Source organism: Impatiens glandulifera, chromosome 6 (assembly GCF_907164915.1).
Source record: "Impatiens glandulifera chromosome 6, dImpGla2.1, whole genome shotgun sequence".
Lineage (NCBI taxonomy): Eukaryota > Viridiplantae > Streptophyta > Magnoliopsida > Ericales > Balsaminaceae > Impatiens > Impatiens glandulifera.
The window spans coordinates 8,741,951-8,763,031 of record NC_061867.1 but is presented as its reverse complement, the minus strand read 5'-3'; positions in this window follow the sequence as shown (position 1 = coordinate 8,763,031).

Here is a 21,081-nt window from a genome sequence, read left to right as displayed (position 1 = left end):
TTTCCATAAAATTAGTTTACTACATAAGAAGGATAAATTAATTTTCTTGAAATTTTACTTATATATTAGACATCTCATATTACTAATCAAAATTATTATTTCTTACATAATAGACATCTTATATTACTAATCTCATAACATCATTTTTGCACTCAACTATCTCAACAATATCAATCCATTATTACTTGTCTCTTATCCTTCGACAAATCAACCATCAATCTCTCTCTCTCGATCAAATAATCTGGACACTTTAAAAATTAAGATCATTATATACATATAGATTAGTTAGTTAAAAAGTTGAACTTATATTGTTAAAATGTCCCGCGTTCATTAAATTTGATGTTGGATTTAAAATATAAAGTGTTATTAGCATAGTTGTTTAAAGGGTTTTACTTATTTTGTTAGGTTGCAAGATTAAAACATACATATAGCATTTTTATTTTATTTTTAATTATTTTAAGTTTATGGGCAGGTCAACCCACAATCCGACTCAAGTATTCATTTACTCTCACATATATATCCAAATTAATCACAGCCCTCGACACGGAAATCCAAATACTTTAAAAATTAAGCATTATTATATATATTTAGTTAGCTAAAAAATTTAACTTATATGGTTAAAATATCTCGCGTTCATCAAATTTGGTATTGAATTTAAAATATAAAGTGTTATTAGCCTAGTTGGTTAAATATTGTATTTTTTTTGTTATGTTGCAATTTCGAAACATACATATAGCATTTTTAATTTATTTTTAACCATTTTAAGTTTATGGACAGGTCAACCCATAATCTGACCCAAATATCAATTACTCTCACATATATATTTAAATTAACCACATCACTCGACCCGACAATCCAGACACTTAAAAATTAAGCATTATTATATATATATATAGATTAATTAGTTTAAAATGTGAACTTATATTGTTAAAATATTCTGCGTTCATCAAATTTGGTGTTGAATTTCAAATATAAAATGTTATTAGTTTAGTTGGTTAAAAAGTTGTACTTGTTTTGTTAAGTTGAATGTTCGAAACATACATATAACATTTTTTATTTTATTTTTAACCATTTTAAGTTTATGGGAAGGTCAACCCACAATCCGACCCAAGTATCCAATTACTCTCACATATATATCAAAACTAACCACAACTCTCAACCTGACAATCCGAACATTTTAAAAATTAAGCATCATTATATATATATATATATATATATTAGTTAGTTAAAAAAATTGAACTTATATTGTTAAAATGTCTCGCGTTCCTTAAATTTGGTGTTGAATTTAAAATATAAAGTGTTATTAGCTTAGTTGGTTAAAGAGTTGTACTTGTTTTATTAAGTTGTAAATTCAAAATATACATATATCATTTTATTTTTAACCGTTTTAATTTTATGGGCGGGTCAACCCATAATCTGACCCAAATATACAATTACTCTCACATATAGATTCAAATTAACCACAGTTCTCGACACGGCAATCCAGACACTTTAAAATTAAACATCATTATATATATATTAGTTAGTTAAAAAGTTGAACTTTTATTATTAAAATGTCTCGCGTTCATTAAATTTGATGTTGAATTTAAAATATAAAGTGTTATTAGCCTAGTTGGTTAAAGGGTTTTACTTGTTTTGTTAGGTTGCAATATTGAAACATACATATAACATTTTTAATTTTATTTTTAACCATTTTAAGTTTATGGGTGGGTCAACCCACAATCCGACTCAAGTATCCATTTACTCTCACATATATATCCAAATTAATCACAGCTCTCGACCCGTCAATCCAAACACTTAAAAATTAAGCATTATTATATATATTTAGTTAGTTAAAAAATTTAACTTATATGGTTAAAAATATCCCGCGTTCATCAAATTTGGTGTTGAATTTAAAATATAAATTGTTATTAGCCTAGTTGGTTAAATATTGTACTTGTTTTTGTTATGTTGCAACTTTGAAACATACATATAGTATTTTTAATTTTATTTTAATCGTTTTAAGTTTATGGAAATGTCAACCCACAATCCGACCCAAGTATCAATTACTCTCACATATATATTCAATTTAACCAATCTCTCGACCCAACAATTCAGACACTTTAAAAATTAAACATTAATATATATATATATATATATATATATATATATATATATATTAGTTAGTTAAAAATCTGAACTTATATTGTTAAAATATTCTGCGTTCATCAAATTTGGTGTTGAATTTCAAATATAAAGTGTTATTAGTTTAGTTGTTTAAAAAGTTGTACTTGTTTGGTTAATTAAGTTGCATGTTCGAAACATACATATAACATTTTTAATTTTTTTTAACCGTTTTAAGTTTATGGGCAAGTCAACCCACAATCCGACCAAATATCCAATTACTCTCACATATATATCAAAACTAACCACAGCTCTTGACCCAGCAATCCAGACATTTTAAAAATTAAGCATCATTATATATATAGATTAGTTAGTTAAAAAATGAACTTATATTGTTAAAATGTCCCGTGTTCGTTAAATTTGGTGTTGAATTTAAAATATAAAGTGTTATGAGTTTAGTTGGTTAAAGAGTTGTACTTGTTTTATTAGGTTGTAAATTCGAAACAAACATATATCATTTTATTTTTAACCGTTTTAATTTTATGGGCGGGTCAACCCATAATCTGACCCAAATATCCATTTACTCTCACATATATATTTAAATTAACCATAGCTCTCCACGACAATTCAGACACTTTAAAATTAAGCATCATTATATATATATATATATATATATATATATATATATATATATATATATATATATATATATATATATTAGTTAGTTAAAATGTTGAACTTTTATTGTTAAAATGTCCCGTGTTCATTAAATTTGATGTTGAATTTTAAATATAAAGTGTTATTAGCCTAATTGGTTAAAATGTTTAATTGTTTTGTTAGGTTGCAAGTTTTCAAACATACATATTCATTTTTTATTTTATTTTTAACCGTTTTATGTTTATGTGCGGGTCAACCCACACTCCGACCCAAATATTCATTTACTCTTACATAAATATTCAAATTAATCACATCTCTCGACCCGACAATACAGTCACTTTAAAAATTAAACATCATTATATATATATATATATATATATATATATATATATATATATATATATATATATATATATATATATATATATATATATATATATATATATATATATATATATATATATATATATATATATATATATATATATATATATATATATATATATATATATATATATATATATATATATATATATATATATATATATACGGTAATATAGTTTTGTTTCGAGTGTTTTATATTTCTTCTAATAATTATATTAGTTTCATTCTATTATATTCTTATAAAAATAAAATAATATTTTAATAATTTATTATAAATAGCGAGAACCACTACAATAAACATGGGAGACTGAATGTCTCCCACTATAATAAGAATCTCAAGGTCAAGCTATTTTTTTCTTTTAAATGTCCACATTGCTTTACTACTGACTTATTTATTATTATTATTATTATTATTTCTTTTTTAAAAAAAAGACAGAAAAGTGAATTAGATTGTTGGAAAAAAAAGTGAATTTCGAAAATCTTTCTTTTCATGATTTTCAATTTCTTTTTGTTTGATTGCATCTCTCGGGCACAAAGTAGGGGAGTTGGCTAAACAAGTTTTCCATGAAAGAATCTTTCAAAAATTAATTTTTTTTAATGAGTTTTTTTAATTTGTTTCATACATTAATATATTCGATTTTAAAAAAGAATATATAAGTGGTAGTAATCTTATCTTGTAATGAATACAAATAAATATTATTACAATACAACTAAACGATAATTCAAGAAATATTATAATTTATTAAAAAATTAAAATAAAAAAGTACTTTTTTGTTTCAATGCATTTGATGATCATAATTCCCTTAAAACAATTTCAATATTTCTATATTTTGCTGGAGATTTTTTCGTCGACGACTCCTGAAGCCATGTATAACGAAATTTGCAATGATTTAGTACAGAAAACTTATTACCTAACGAACGTATAAATGTAGCTTATTCACAATCACCGAATTTAAAAACTAAGTTGTCGAAGAAGAACTCAAAAAAACACAAGCTAACGAATAATAAAAAGTAAAAAATTATGAAATAGTAAAATATTATTTTAAAAAATTAAAATGAAAAGATATATATAGCTTGAAAATTAAATTATCAAATAAATAATATCATTCATCCATCATTAATTCAACAATTATTCATTTTCTCATGTATTAATATTAATTATTCTAGAAAGATTCTCATTAGATTAGATTCATATAAATAATATAATTTTAATAAATAATAATAATAATATGCATTTAATGTTTAAAATTCTTAATAAATTATGAATAAAATAATAAAATAAAAAATAGAACGCTCTTATTTCACATTTTATTCACTTCGGTAAAACAACTTATCTTCTTACATATCTCATCACATATTTTTTTCGAATAACTTTTATCTCGTAACCTTACACTTTCACTTTTGTCAATCAAATATTTGATTCATATTTTAAAATATTTAACATCGTGACATCACACTTTGATTAATCAAATATTTGATTCATATATTTTTAACCACTTTTAATTGATATTGGTCTATTATCCTTCGGCAAACCACATCTCAATCACACTTAGTTAAAAGGTTGTAAGTTTGAAACATACATATATTATTTTTAATTTTATTTTTAACCGTTTAAGTTTATGGGAAGGTCAACCCATAATCCGACCCAGGTATTCATTTACTTTTACATATATAACCAAATTAGCCATAGTTCTCGATCCAACAATTCAGACACTTTAAAAATTAAGCATCATATTATATTATATATATATATATATATTAGTTATAAAAAAAATTAAATTATTGTTAAAATGTCTCTCGTTCATCAAATTTGGTGTTGAATTTAAAATATAAAGTGTTATTAGCTTATTTGGTTAAAATGTTGTACTTGTTTTGTTAGATTGTAAGTTCAAAACATACATATAGAATTTTTAATTTTATTTTTAACAGTTTTAAATATATGGGCAGGTCAACCCAATCTTACCAAAGTATCCATTTACTCTCACATATATATCAAAATTAACCACAGATCTCGACCTAGCAATCCAGACACTTTAAAAATTAAGTATCGTCGTTATATATATATATATATATATATATATATTAGTTAGTTAAAATTTTGAACTTATATTTTTAAAATGTTTCGTATTTAATCAAATTTTGTGTTGAAGTTAAAATATAAAGTGTTATTAGTCTAGTTGATTAAAGGATTGTACTTGTTTTGTTAGGTTGCAAGTTTGAAACATACATATAGCATTTTTTTAACCGTTTTAACTTTATGGACGGGTCAATCCACAATCCGACTCAAGTATCCATTTACTCTCAAATATATATCCAAATTAATCACAGCTCTCGACCCTGTAATCTGGACACTTTAAAAATTAAGCATCATTATATATATAGATTAGTTAGTTAAAAAGTTGAACTTATATTATTAAAATGTCTCGCGTTCATTAAATTTGGTGTTGAATTTAAAATATAAAGTGTTATTAGCCTAATTAGTTAAAGGATTTTACTTATTTTGTTAGGTTGCAAATTCGAAACATACCTATAACATTTTTATTTTATTTTTAACTGTTTTAAGTTTATGTGCGGGTCAACCGAAAATCCAACCTAAATATTCATTACTCTCACATACATATTCAAATTAACCACAATTCTCGACCTAACAATCCGAATACTTTGAAAATTAAGCATCATAATATATATATAGATAATTTAAATTTTATCATTAATTTATATTTGAATTTAATGTTAATTTTATTAATTTATTTGTCCAAATTTTTATTTCCATTTACTACATAAGAAGGATAAACTAATTTTCTTGAAATTTTACATGGTATTCAAATTTAATTTTGATTATAATTGTTTATGTGGTGTCAGCATGTTCGAGGCAAGATCCTTTGCTCTTAATATCTCTGTGTCCCTATTTCCTTTCACAAGGAAAGGGCAAAACTATTCTTTTAAAAATATATATATTTATTCAACTTTTATCTCCTGTAGGGGAGAACTAGGAAGAAAAAAAAGGGAAGGTGGGAGTAGAAGACCTGCTTGGCTAGCATGTTCAACAAAATATTATAGTTAAAAAGTGTTAATTCTGAATTTTCAGAATGTGTTTATTTAAAAAAAATGAGAATTAATGAAGATCATCTCTTTGTTGAAAATGAAAAATATTGTGTTGGTACATACAAGATTTATGAAAGAGAACAAAGTATCTAGACACGAAGCATCAATGAAAGAATGACATGGTCATTGAAGAAAATCTTAAAAACAAGAAAAGATGTCTTTCAAATAGTACAAACCACAATTGGAAATGGAAGAGAGGTACTATTCTGGCATGATTCTTGACTGGATAATATTCTCATTATATTCAAAGAAGAAATGCAAGGAAGCAAAATAAAATTGTGTTTAGGGGTGTGCAAATGATAAACTCAACACAAATTAAATTTGATCAACCCATTATCCAAACCATATTAATAAATAATACGGGTTTGGTATAGGTTGGTTGGGTAACCCAAACTAAATTTTAGTTTGTAACCCTTTATATTTTTATTCATTTAATATTTAACACGTTTTTGTCTCGATTAACACATTTTGATCCGTTTTAAAATTGTTTTATTTGTTTTACATAATTTAATACGTTTTTTTACTTATTTAACACGTTTAACTAATATTTAATTTGTTTGCTCAGTTTTGGCTCATTTAATATGTTTTTAGTTTTAACAAGTGTAACTCGTTTTAATTAATTTAATACATTTTTAGCAATTTTAACACATTTTGGCACGTCTAACACGTTTAACACGTTTTTTGTACGCTTAACACGTTTTTGATATTTTTAACACATTTTGGTACGTTTAACACGTTTTTGACACATTTAACACATTTTTTACATTTTGGCATGTTTAACACGTTTTTGACATGTTTAACATGTTTTGACTCTTTCAACACATTTTTGACATGTTTAATGCATTTTAACACGTTTAACACACTTGTGACACATTAACATTTTTGGTCCGTTTAATTTGTTTTTTGTTTCGTCTAATATGTCGTTAACATTATTATACGATTTTATCTGTTTCATATAATTTTGATTTGTTTGAAATTATTTTGATAATTTAATTATTAAATTAGTTGAAGAAATAATATGTTAGATTAATATGAATTATTTAAATAATTCATATTAAATAAAGTTTTGAATATTGTAAACTCTGTTATTTTTATAAACAAGTTATTTCATAAATATATGTTAGTTGTGTATGACTAGACTATAATTAATAAATATATTAATAATGAGTTTTAAACTTTTCAATTATTTTTCATTTGACTGTAATGGAAATCAATGTAGTAAAAATTAAGAGAATATATTAGAGTTGGAAGGTGGTTAGTTATATTGAATTGATAAGAGAAAATTAAATTAAATTAATTTGGGTAACCATAACTCAACCTGAAATCAACTCAACTCAAATTCAACAAATCCCAAATTAACTTACCCAAATTAATATTTTGGGTTTAGGTCAACCCAAACTAAGCTCACCCCTAATTATGACCTCGTTTGATTCGGCGTTAATAAGTCGCGTATGAGCGTCTGCGTAATAAGTTGTTACAGTAACTTTGCGTAATAAGCTCACGCAAAAAATTATAATCAACCACACAATTTGCGTTTAAACTCAATTTTCTCTCTACATCCCTCTTCAGCGTTTAAAATTATAATCTAATCGTTTTTTCTCTTATCATTTTTAAATATTTTTTATTCGTTCTCTCTCATCTATTTCATTATTTTCTAATTATTTTATTCATTATCTCATTTATTTAATCTCTTTATAGTCATTTTATTTATTCTCTCATCTATTCTATATATTTATAATATATATATATATTTATATAAAACTATTATAATAAAAAAATTTACATTTAAATATATTTTTATTTATAATATATGTATCTTAATATATAAAATAATTAAGCAAAATATAAAATATAAATACACTGCAATTTTTTTATTTATAATTATGGTTTCAGAAATCAACCTAGCCTTAATTAGTTATCGAAAAGTATCTATTACAATTGAAATTAATCAAACGTGACCTGACCGAAAGAATGATAATACGAATAGGGTGAGAGAGCTCGAAAATGAAAAGCTCGAAAATGAATTGACAATTGAAAGATTGAGTAGGAGAGGAAGAGTTCGTGAAAAATATATATAATAATAAATTACTTTCTTTATTCATTTCATTTATTTTAAAATATATTAATTTTTAATTTAAGTCATTTATTAATATTTAAAATTATATATTAACGAAAATTTATAAATATTAATATATTAATATAATTTATTTTCAAATATATACTATTTTTTAATTTAAATCATTTATTAATATTTAAAATTAAATTAATAAATATAACATTATATATATATATATAATATTATTTATTAAATAATATTATAAATATAAAAAAATAAATAAGCTGAGCGTATAAGCAGAATCAAATATACCCAAGGTTAACGATTAAATAAGTTGAGATCATATCAAACGTACCTCAGAATAAACTGAATAAGCTGGCGAGAATAAGCTAATCAAACTAGCCTAGGTTCATCCAAACAAAAAAATACTTAGAATTCGAAAAAAAATATATTTTTTTCTAATTGGAAACCAATATGTTTATACACAATTATAAACTTAAGTTTAAGTTAAGACGTTTTTATTAGTAATTGAATATGTGATATTTAATCTTTTAAAGACGACTATTGACATTTGAACTGAACTACTTCAGTGAGTTTTGAAAACGATAATTCTTTAGAAAAAAATAACATTAAATTGTATTGATTTGGAAGTAGTTTTCTATTTTGATTGGTGTTTCTTTACTATTTGTTTTGCAGCCTTCTCCTAACCAACGCCACTTATTAAATTTAGTTATAATTAATTATCACAAAGATTGATAATTGTTTTATGATTTTATTAATTGAGAAAAGTATGTTTATTTTGAATCATAATTTCTTGCATGTTTTTTTTATGATACAATCAATATTGAATTTTAGGATGAATCCGATTATTTTTGGGAAGTATTTGTTAGTCTTTGCTGTGACTTGTGAGGCTGGAAATACTTTTTTCATCTTTTATGTATATATATAAAATATATATATATAAAATATATATATATATATATAAATATATAATATATATATATATAAATATATATATAATATATATAATATATATATATTTAAATATATATATATAATATATATAATATATATAATATATATATATATATATATATATATATATATATATATATTGTAAAATGTGACAAATAGGAACACTTAAATCATACATTTTATGGAGACATCAGAAAAAATAAGAAAATTGATTTAACTATTTCTTACAACTTACAAATCACCTTTTTAGTGTATTATTTAAATCTAAATAATAAATTAAAATATCAAAAAAATTCTACTTTTGCATAATTTATATGAATTATAATAATCAATTATGATTGTCTATACATTGTTTGTTATGTGGTTATTTGAATAATTAGGTGGTATATTATATTATATTATATTATATTATATTATATTATATTATATTATATTATATTATATTATATTATATTATATTATATTATATATATATATATATATATATATATATATATATATATATATATATATATATATATATATATATATATATATATATATAATGATGCTTAATTTTTAAAGTGTCTGAATTGCTGGGGTCGAGAGTTATGGTTAATTTGGATACTTGGGTTGGATTGTGAGTTGACCCACCTTTAAATTTAAAACGGTTAAACATAAAATAAAAAATGTTAGACGTATGTTTCGAATTTGCAACCTAACAAAACAAGTACAACTCTTTAACCAACTAGGCTACAAAAACTTTATATTTTAAAATTCAATACCAAATTTGATAAACGCGGAACGTTTTAATATTAATATAAGTTCAAATTTTTAACTAACTAATCTATATATATATAATGATGCTTAATTTTTAAAGTGTCCGGATTGCCGGGTCGAGAGTTGTGGTTAATTTGGATACTTAGGTCGAATTATGGGTTGACCCGCCTTAAATTTAAAACGGTTAAAAATAAAATAAAAAATGCTAGAGATATGTTTTGAACTTACAACCTAACAAAAACAAGTACAACATTTTTACCAATTAGGCTACTAAGACTTTATATTTTAAATTTAACATCAAATTTGATGAACGCGGGACGTTTTAATATTAATATAAATTTAATTTTTTAACTAACTAATATATATATATATATATAATAATGTTGAGTAAATGAATACTTGGGTCGAATTGTGGGTTGACCCACCTATAAACTTAAAACGATTAAAAATAAAATTAAAAATGTTATCTATAATTTTTTTTCACGATTTTTTATATTATTAATTTGCACGGGCTAAATACTAGTTTAAATAATAATAATTGATATGAGTTATAATAAATCATGTTATTTGAGGTTTTTTTAAAAGGTATAGACAGTATTTTGTTTGATTATTGAATTATATAAATTATTAGTAGATTAGTTTTCATTAATTAATTATTTTAAAATATTCTAAATTTTAAATTTTCATGAAGTTCTATAGCTTGTTCGATCTTGGTTGTTTTGAAATCTTTATGATATATTTTAATTAATTAATATTTGAATTTTCTTTCCTAATTTTTGTGTAAGACAATTAGTTCGATGATACATTGTATCCACTTGGCAGCGTCATATATAAAAGAGAAGAAATCATAAATAAGAAAAGATGATGCTTCATTTTTTATCTACATATATTTGAACTTTAACGTGTAAGTCGAAAAAACCTTGTAAGATTTTTTTTTTTTTTTTTCTTGAGCTATAGATGGATGACTTTTCTTGGTTTCAGCATCTGTGATGATTTATTATTCTCTGGGTTTTTGCAGATTAAATCTTGAATGATGGCAAAATCACGTGGATATGAAATTTGAAGATCTTTTTAATCTGACCAAATCCTGTAGGTATAGGAATTCACAATCGAACTATTGTCCTTTTTTACATTCGTTTACAATTTTAATATAATATATTACTAATGGGGTGAAAGGCAACCGTCATTACTCGTCAATGACTCGTCATTCGAATGACGTAGTGTATAAAGATTATAATGACGTCACATATATTACGTCATTAAACCTCGAGATAAGTATTATTAAACCGTTTATATATGGACGGTAGATCTACAGCTTCGACTGGACGGTGGACGGTGGATATATATATATATAATAGATTCCGTTCCTTTCACGCTGTAGACCCCTATTTATTTAAATATGATTACAATAAAATATTATTATTTACATATTTTTAAATACATTAAATTAATTTTATCTATCACTCAGGCTTGTTAGGTAAAGGTTATTTGAATAGCATAGTGAAAAAAATGATGATAGTTAATAAGTTTGAGGAGATAAAAAGATATTTTTTTGAAATTTTTTTTTAAAATATTGATATATATAAATAAAATAAAAAATAATAATTTTAAATAATAGTATTTTAATTAATAAATTAATTTATTTGTTAGATTAGAATAGAGTAAAATTAAATTAAATTTTAATTGATATTTATTTTTTAAATCATTTAATTTATTAAATAAAATACTAAAATATTCTTTATTTTATTTATATATATATATTTTTTAAGTTTTCAACCTCTCCAAATTATCACTAATATCATTTATTTACTAAGGTCTTGTTTTATTCAGGTTTTTCAAATAGCTCAACAAAATTAATTATCACATCACTCTCTCTTTCATCCATCAAATCAATTAATTCATTAACCAAAATACTAAAATATCTTTTATTTTAAATTATTATTATTTATTTTATTTTTATATATAAATACCTTTTAGGTCTTTTTACCAAAATATTAAAACATTATCATTTTCTTAAAATCATCACCCGTAATCCTTATTTTCTCCCTCCAAGTTATTTAAATAACCTGAAACGAACATGCTTAACAAAAAAAAATACTCCTTAAAAAAAAAATCAGTTTCAAAACATGATTTTTCATTATTATATTTTTTAAATATTTTTTCATTACAACAATTTCCATACTTTGAATTTTTATCTCAAAATTAATAATATAAATTTTTGTTTGTAATTTGAACTTTTATTGATTATGAGTCACTCATTAATATAGATAGAACAATTTCAAATTTTTAGTTTATATTCTTGAATTTCAATCCTCACAAAAAAATCTTATCTCTAACATGCGTCCCTTTTACCTCAAATCACATAGAAAGAAATCACATCCACACAAGGATTTAAATAAATATATATATTATTTTAAATTTAAAATAATTTATCTACTTATTAAAATTATGTTAGTTTGTGTACAAGGATTAAAAATATAACCCTTATAATAAAATTCACAATTCATTTAAATATTTTCATTAATTTGTATATACTTTATATTCTTACATTCTAATTTGGATCCATATTAGAAATAAGTTTTAAAATGGATCTATAACTAAATTTAAACATAATCTCATATAAATATATTTTTATCAATAATTTATGTAAGGACATATAATTTAAATATTATCAATGCTTCTTGTTCACGAAAATTAATATTTATTTTTCTAAAATAAATTGAATATTGAAAGAGGAAGTTTATTAGGTTGTGTATATCTGGTGCAGGATTCTTTGTCATCATAAATAGTAAGTCTCTTGCCCATTTTATACTCAAAGGTCACCATTTTCCTTAGGTTTTGTTTGGATCGAGTTTATAAAAAAAAATTAATATAATAATAAAATATAAAATATTTTAGTGAGTGAATTAGTAATTTAACCGAAGAAGACTTTATATTATGACTTATTCTAAATAATTCAAACTAATTAAAAATTATTTTATTACTTTTCTCATTCATTAAATTATTTAATTAATTAATTAACAAAACTATTATAATATTATTTATTTTAAATTACTATTTATTATTTTATTATTATATAAATACTCTCCTACAAATATTTATCAATCATTACTTTAATTTTATTTTCTGAATTATTAAAAATTTTCTAATTCATTTTTCCAAAAAAAAAAATTCTAATTCAAACAAGCCCTCAAATCAATTTAGATTGAATCTTATTTAAATAAATTTTAATTTATTTAAATGTTAATGGGTGATAATTTAAAAAAATATGTTTTTTAAATATATATAATACTTCTTTTAAAAAATATATTTTAATATTTTAATTAATAATTGAGTATATATAAAAAAAATAATGTTTTGATTTAAAAATAAAATCTAAATCAAGCTAACTCTAAGGAAATTTTTAATTCATCTTTTTTTTTTACGATATTAAGGACCTGTTTGGAAAAGGAATTTTTTATAATTTACTTAGATTATTTCCCTTTAGATTATTGGATATAGATGAAATAATGTTAGAGATTTATTTTAATTAGGTATATACTAACAAAGTAAAATTTTTGTAAGTTTAAATATAGCTTATAAATTTAAATTTTTTTTTTTTTAATAAAAGTAATACTAAACTCCACTAGACACCTGGAGCCGCCGAGAAAACATACTATCAAAGGAAAGAGTCAGTCAAGAAGGCATTTTTAACTTAAACTGAATTTTCTCCGGCTGCCCCCAACTCTATTTGACTAGGTATTGAGTGGCATCAACGTTTCAGTTGTGTCTTTCAAATCTGGTCGTAAATCTGGTCGTAGGCCGAACGTAGTCATTCGCCTTCACAAAGAGGATAGTGCTGGGGTCGGCATGAATATGCTTTGATCAATCCCTTCCCTACGACACAAAAAAAAAAGGGCCTAACTTAACCCGCCTGCTTCCATCGAACCAGTGTTTCCTATAATGTGTATTCATTTTTTTTTATCATAGTTCATTAGATATAATGGTTAATAAAATTAAAATTTTAGATTCTATTTTAATAAATAGTTAACTTTGGAGTTTGTTACGTTTGAGAAGGTGAATTTAAAAAAAATAATAATGAAAAGGTATATATATATATAAATTTAATATAATACATTTTAGTATTTTATTTAATAAAAAAAATTTATAAAGAAAGGGGAAGTTGAAGCCTAGAGAGACGGAAGCAGCAAATCCAACCTTAAATGATATTTATTTATTTTTCATTATTTAAATAATTCAAAATTGAAGGCATTGTATTTAATATCATAAAATTTAAATATATTGTAATTTGTATGTCTTGAATTGTCAAAAGTGTCAATCATTTTTCCATACCAGTTAATTTTATGGACCCATAAAGATTCCCATTTATTTCTTCTTTACCCCCATGTGCTTAGATATATCATATATGGACATTCAGAAAAGAAAAAAAAAATCAAACATCTATACCTTTTTTTAATTCATAAAATGATACTTTATCATGATAATATTTAAAATGTCACAACTCAAACATTGTTTTTTTTTTTTTTTTTGTATTTTTGTAAAAAAGAATGTTACAAATATCTCACTATTTGAAAATTAAACTAAGAGATAATTTAAGAAATTTATAGTTTATAATTTATTTCATATCTAGATCTAAAATTAGTTATAAAAATAAATTTTATAAGTGTTTTCAAATGGACAATAAATACATATATCCTTTAAATAATTTAACTTAAAAAAATATTTCCGAAATAAATAAATATATATATAAATGATAAGAGAGAATTTGAAAAAATAAATGTAATATGATTAACTCATTTTTTATTTTTATTTTATTTTGTCTAATATATACAGAATGGCCTATTTTTATAAATAATAATAATAATAATAATAATAATAAATAGTTCATATCCACATATTGGATGGTGGAATGGTCACATGCATGCATGACAATTAAAGGTAAGCCCATCATGTGTATTGTCCCTTGTAGAAATGTGTGTAACATGCTATATAATATTCCACAAAACAATTATAAGATTAGAATGAAACTCTAGAGAAATAACATAGTTTGGATTTTAGTGTTGATTTTATAAGTGATCAAATTGTAAATGATTCACTTGACTTGCCTTGACTAATCAGTTTGTTTTGTGTATTTTCTTACTTTAATCATTCCAAAATGGATAGGGTAATAACATGTCTTGAAATATGTTAGAGCATCTCTCTAAAAGTATTCCTTACCTAAATCCAAAATGGTTTTCAGCTATTTTCTTTCAACGACACTCATTCTCAAACCCCAAAACGAGTTTTCACTCATTTTCTCTTTTTTGTTCATTTTGCAAACGCAAATATGCGTTTGCACTATTCATAAGCGCAATTTTTTTTTTTCATTTTTTAATTCAACTCTTAAACTTAATTTAAGTATATTTTATATATTAAACTTATTCATTTAATTTATTTATATAATTTATTATTTTAATTTATTTATATAACATAAATTTATAAGAATATTCAAAATTGATAATAATATTAAAAAAATTATAATAATGTTTAAAAAAATTATAATAATGTTAAAAAATTATAATAATAAAGAATATTTAATGATATTTTTTTAATAATGTTTATTTTATCAAACAATATTATTTTATACAATATTTTTTTTATAATTTTTTTTGGTATGTATTATTGAATTTTTATAATTAATTTATAATCAAATAATAGGATGATATTAAAACATTATGGTATAATTTATAACATTGAAAAATATATGGGTAATATTAAAAAGTTATAAAGGTTGTTATAAGAAAGAATATTATAAGAATATTTTTTTGGGATTGAAAATGAGTTTTTCGGTTGGAGAAGAATTACTGTTTGATTTGACATTTACACCAAAATGAGTTTGAAAATGAGTTTTTCGGTTGGAAATGATATTAGAGAGCTGAATATTGGTATACTCTTGCATTAGTCAACAGTTATTTAATAACTATTTAGTGAGCTTATTTTTATATTCTTGTTAGATATTGAGATTATGTGTTTAATTGTAGACAAAGTACTCTATTTTTCGAAAATAATATTTTTTCCTCTAACATAAAAAAAAATCATGTTACTATTGGTCGTCCCCTAATTACTATACCCACATATCAAACAAATAAAGTGAACCATTTCTTATTCTACCCACTTTTCAAACAATTTTTTCCAAATTACCCACCTTTTCATTCACATTTCCAAACTACCCACATTTCTCTCTCTAAATCATTAATCAACATTTTAATTACACATCTTCCATATTAAATTTACTAATTATTTTATTTTATAAATACAAATATATATAATTAAAATTAATAATATATATTAAATAAAATATATTACATAAATATTAAAATAACACATGTATTTTATTTTTACTTAATTTTATAATTATAATATATATAATTAAAAATATGCATTATAAATTAAATAATACAAATAAATATTATAAACTAAAACAAAAATCATTACCTACACCTTTAATATTATATATTAAAATAAAATATATTATATTATATAAATATTAAAATAACATATATATTACATTAAATATTAAAACAACACATATATTTTACTTCTACTTAATTTTATAAATATAATATATATAATTAAAACTAAACATACTAAATTAAATATCAAAATAAATATTATAAACTAAAATTAAATAAATAACATAAACCTTAAATAAATTAAAATAAACTAAATCTTAAAATAAATTACCTAAATCTTAAAATGTTTTTTAAAATGTTTATAAAAGTATTAATTTAAAAAAACTTAAAATAAAATAAATTACAATAAACTTTAAATTATACGTGTTATTTTAATATTTATGTAATATATGTATTATTTTAATATTTATATAATATATATTTTATTTTAATAAATAATATAAAATTAAAACTTTATGTAATTTAATTTATTTTAGTGTATAATATTTTATTTTAGTTTATAATATTTATTTGAATTATATTTATAATGTTTAATTTTAATTATATATATTAAATATATATATATATATATATATTTTTTGTATTTATATAAAGTAATTAGTGAATTTAATGTAAAAGATGTGTAATTAAAATGTTGATTAATGATTTAGAGAGAGAAAGGTGGGTAGTTTGGGAATGTGAATGAAAAGATGGGTAGTTTGGGAAAAATTGTTTGAAAGGTGGGTAGAACAAGAAATGGTTCCAAATAAAGTAGCCCTATGTTTGAATATGACAATACCATACCATAATCAAAAGAACCATTTCTTGTTCTACCCACCTTTCAAACAATTTTCCCAAACTACCCACATTTTCATTCACATTCTCAAACTACCCACCTTTCTCTCTCTAAATCATTAATCAACATTTTAATTACACATCTTTCACATTAAATTCACTAATTACTTTATTTAAATGCAATATATATATATAATTAAAATTAAACATTATAAATATAATTCAAATAAATATTATAAACTAAAATAAAATATTATACACTAAAATAAATTAAATTACATAAAATTTTAATTTTATATTATTTATTAAAATAAAATAAAATATATATTATATAAATATTAAAATAATACATATATTATATAAATATTAAAATAACACGTATAATTTAAAGTTTATTGTAATTTATTTTATTTTAAGTTTTTTTAAATTAATACTTTTATAAACATTTTAAGATTTAGGTAATTTATTGTAAGATTTAGTTTATTTTAATTTATTTAAGGTTTATGTTATTTATTTAATTTTAGTTTATAATATTTATTTTGATATTTAATTTAGTATGTTTAGTTTTAATTATATATATTATATTTATAAAATTAAGTAGAAGTAAAATATATGTGTTGTTTTAATATTTAATGTAATATATGTGTTATTTTAAAATTTATATAATATAATATATTTTATTTTAATATATAATATTAAAGGTGTAGATAATGATTTTTGTTTTAGTTTATAATATTTATTTGTATTATTTAATTTATAATGCTTATTTTTAATTATATATATTATAATTATAAAATTAAGTAAAAATAAAATATATGTGTTATTTTAATATTTATGTAATATATTTTATTTAATATATATTATTAATTTTAATTATATATATTTGTATTTATAAAATAAAGTAATTAGTGAATTTAATGTGGAAGATGTGTAATTAAAATGTTGATTAATGATTTAGAGAGAGAATGTGAATAGTTTGAGAATGTGAATGAAAATGTGGATAATTTGGAAATAATTGTTTGAAAAGTGGGTAAAACAGGAAATGGTTCATAATCAAAATGTACAACTTTGAAACGGTTCCAAGAAGTTTAGGAAAATATAGTAAAATGCAACTTATAGTTATAGGAGCAGAAAATAAAGAAACTTAGATCTCCGTGTAACATGGGACAATACAGATCAGAAGTGCGCTTTGAAAAAAGGTATGAAAGATATGAAAATTCTGTTTTTTTTTTAGACTTTTATTAAAATATTAATTTGATCAATTATATATCTTGCCTAACATTTCTTCTAGTTACTTTTTATAAAAAAAGAAAGGTTAATTCAATAGGATATTAATTATATCTCTTTTAAGCATAATGACAAAAATATTATAAAATATAAATATTTACATTGTCAAAAAAATACACCCAAAATATAACGAAATTAACTATTTGAGAGTAACAATGAAAACATAATAAAAAAATATTTATCAACGAACAAATATAGTATAAAATTTAGTGTTAACAAGCTCAAAGATTTTCAAGAAGATAGATGAGTTCACCGATCACCTCCACCAATTTTTCAGAAACTATCTCCACTATCATAATAATAATATTGTTGTGTCGGTCAAATTTCTAGTTACTATTCAACTATTTTATATTATAATCAAATATATTAAAACTTTATTAAAGTAAGATTCTAATATTTGACTATGATTAGTAATGACATCTATTTTAATTTAAAATGTTGTAAATGAGAATCAAACTCATTACTTCATTACTTATGAACTTTTTGAAACTATTAAGATTAATAATTTTCACAATATTGTCTATATATTTATAACAATTTATTCTTGATTTTTTTACTTAATTTGATATGTTAAATATTGTATACTTTTATCACATTCAAATGGTATATAAATAATATTGGTTATTGGATTAAAAAACATGCAAAGTAGATACATTGTCTCTTCCTTGCCTCCATGTTCTTTTGTTTTTCCATTGGTTCTAATTAATGAAGTGTAATCATTTAGTTAGTGTGTAATAGTTTCCAAATCAAGTATTATTTAAATATCAAATTGCTTGATTGGTTCGGATTCTTCTTTCAAGAATCTTTAAAATGACATGTATGTCGGCCAAAAACTTTGATTTGTCACGAATTTATTTATTTGATTCAAAACTTAAGTGCTCGATCCGGTTTAATAATAAGTTAATCAATTTTGATTGAAATTTAAATTCTTCAATTTAAAATTCAAACACTCTACTCCACCTCTATGATATTTCACATGATTGAATTTTAAAAAGTCAAACTATTTTAAAATTAGTCACTTTTTATGTTTAGGGATTGTTTGATCTTATGTTTTTTTAAGACTTTTAGGTGATATTTAAAATTAGAAGAGTGATAGGAAGAAATAATTTAAAAGAAGGATTGAGAAAAAGATAAAGGATGAGTGGAGGGAGAAGAGAGACAAACGAATTAGATTACACCATGTCATTAATTCTCAAATTTTCTCTCATAACATTTTTTTTAAATTATTTGAGATTTTTATTGGATACATTATTAAAACATTTTTTTATATATTTTTTGAACTGAAAATACATTTACGACGTTTACTTCAAATTAAGACATTTTAAATAAGAATTTAATTAGTGAATTTTGAACTTTTTATAAATTGAATGAATTTTATTTTTAAAATTTAATAAAAATAAAAAATAATATTTTAATATTTTTAATCAATCAATTCAGTAATTTAATAATTAAAATGATAGTGATGTATCAAACAGACTTTTATACTTACAAAACCCACATTTGATATTGGTTATTTTATTTTTGGATGCTTAATAAAATTATTTATCTTCTAATAATTTTATTTATCAATAAACATATTAAAATATTTTTATTTTACTTTATTAAATATAAATTTTAAATATAAAAAATATTTTATTAATTTATTTTAAATAAATCTTAAATAACTTATGTTTTATATGAAACAAACTTTTTTTTTTAAAGTTCAAAATCAAACAAGTTCTTAGCCAGTATATTTGAACGTCAAAACCGGTGTGAGATTTTAAATAAAAAATGTAATTTTTTTTCAGTAGGCCTTTCATGGTAGTAAAAAGTCGCCACTTGGAAAATGTGAGATGCTTTAAATCAAATAAGTTGTTTTAATAATAAATACTTATTTAATTTAAAATGCACCACTCTCTATTGTATATCAATGTTTTAATTTAAATAATGAAAAATAATTATGACTCTAATTTCTCATATGTGGGTCCGATGACGATGACCGGATGTTGTCGGGCGTATGAATTACTCTTAAGTAACTATTAGAAACAATGAATTTTTTTTTAAAATAAAACTTAGTTTTTATTTTATAACTCAAATATTTTATCAAATATTAAATTAAATAATTTTATCATTTAAATATTAAAATTAACCTATAATTTTATCATTTTTCTTTAAACCATCGTTCTTTTATATATATATATATATATATATATATATATATATATATATATAATAATGTAAAAGGTAAATTAGTTTTTTAATTTTAAAAACCAATTTTTTCTTAATTTTTACTAAACAAGGGTTCTTGATAAAACAATCTTTTACTCAAACAAGGCCTAGTTTATATGTAATTTAATAATAAAAAAGAGGAGTGATAGAGTAAGGGAATTTGGTGAGGGAATTTGGTAAGAGAATGACTTGGCATCACCTTCATTGGTTGAAAAATGTAAAAGTGGGAGGAAAGAGAAAAAAGAGAGAAATTATTTGATTTTTTCAGCGAATAAGATTATGCCAAGTCATTCCCTCACCTAATCATTTCTCAATAAAGAA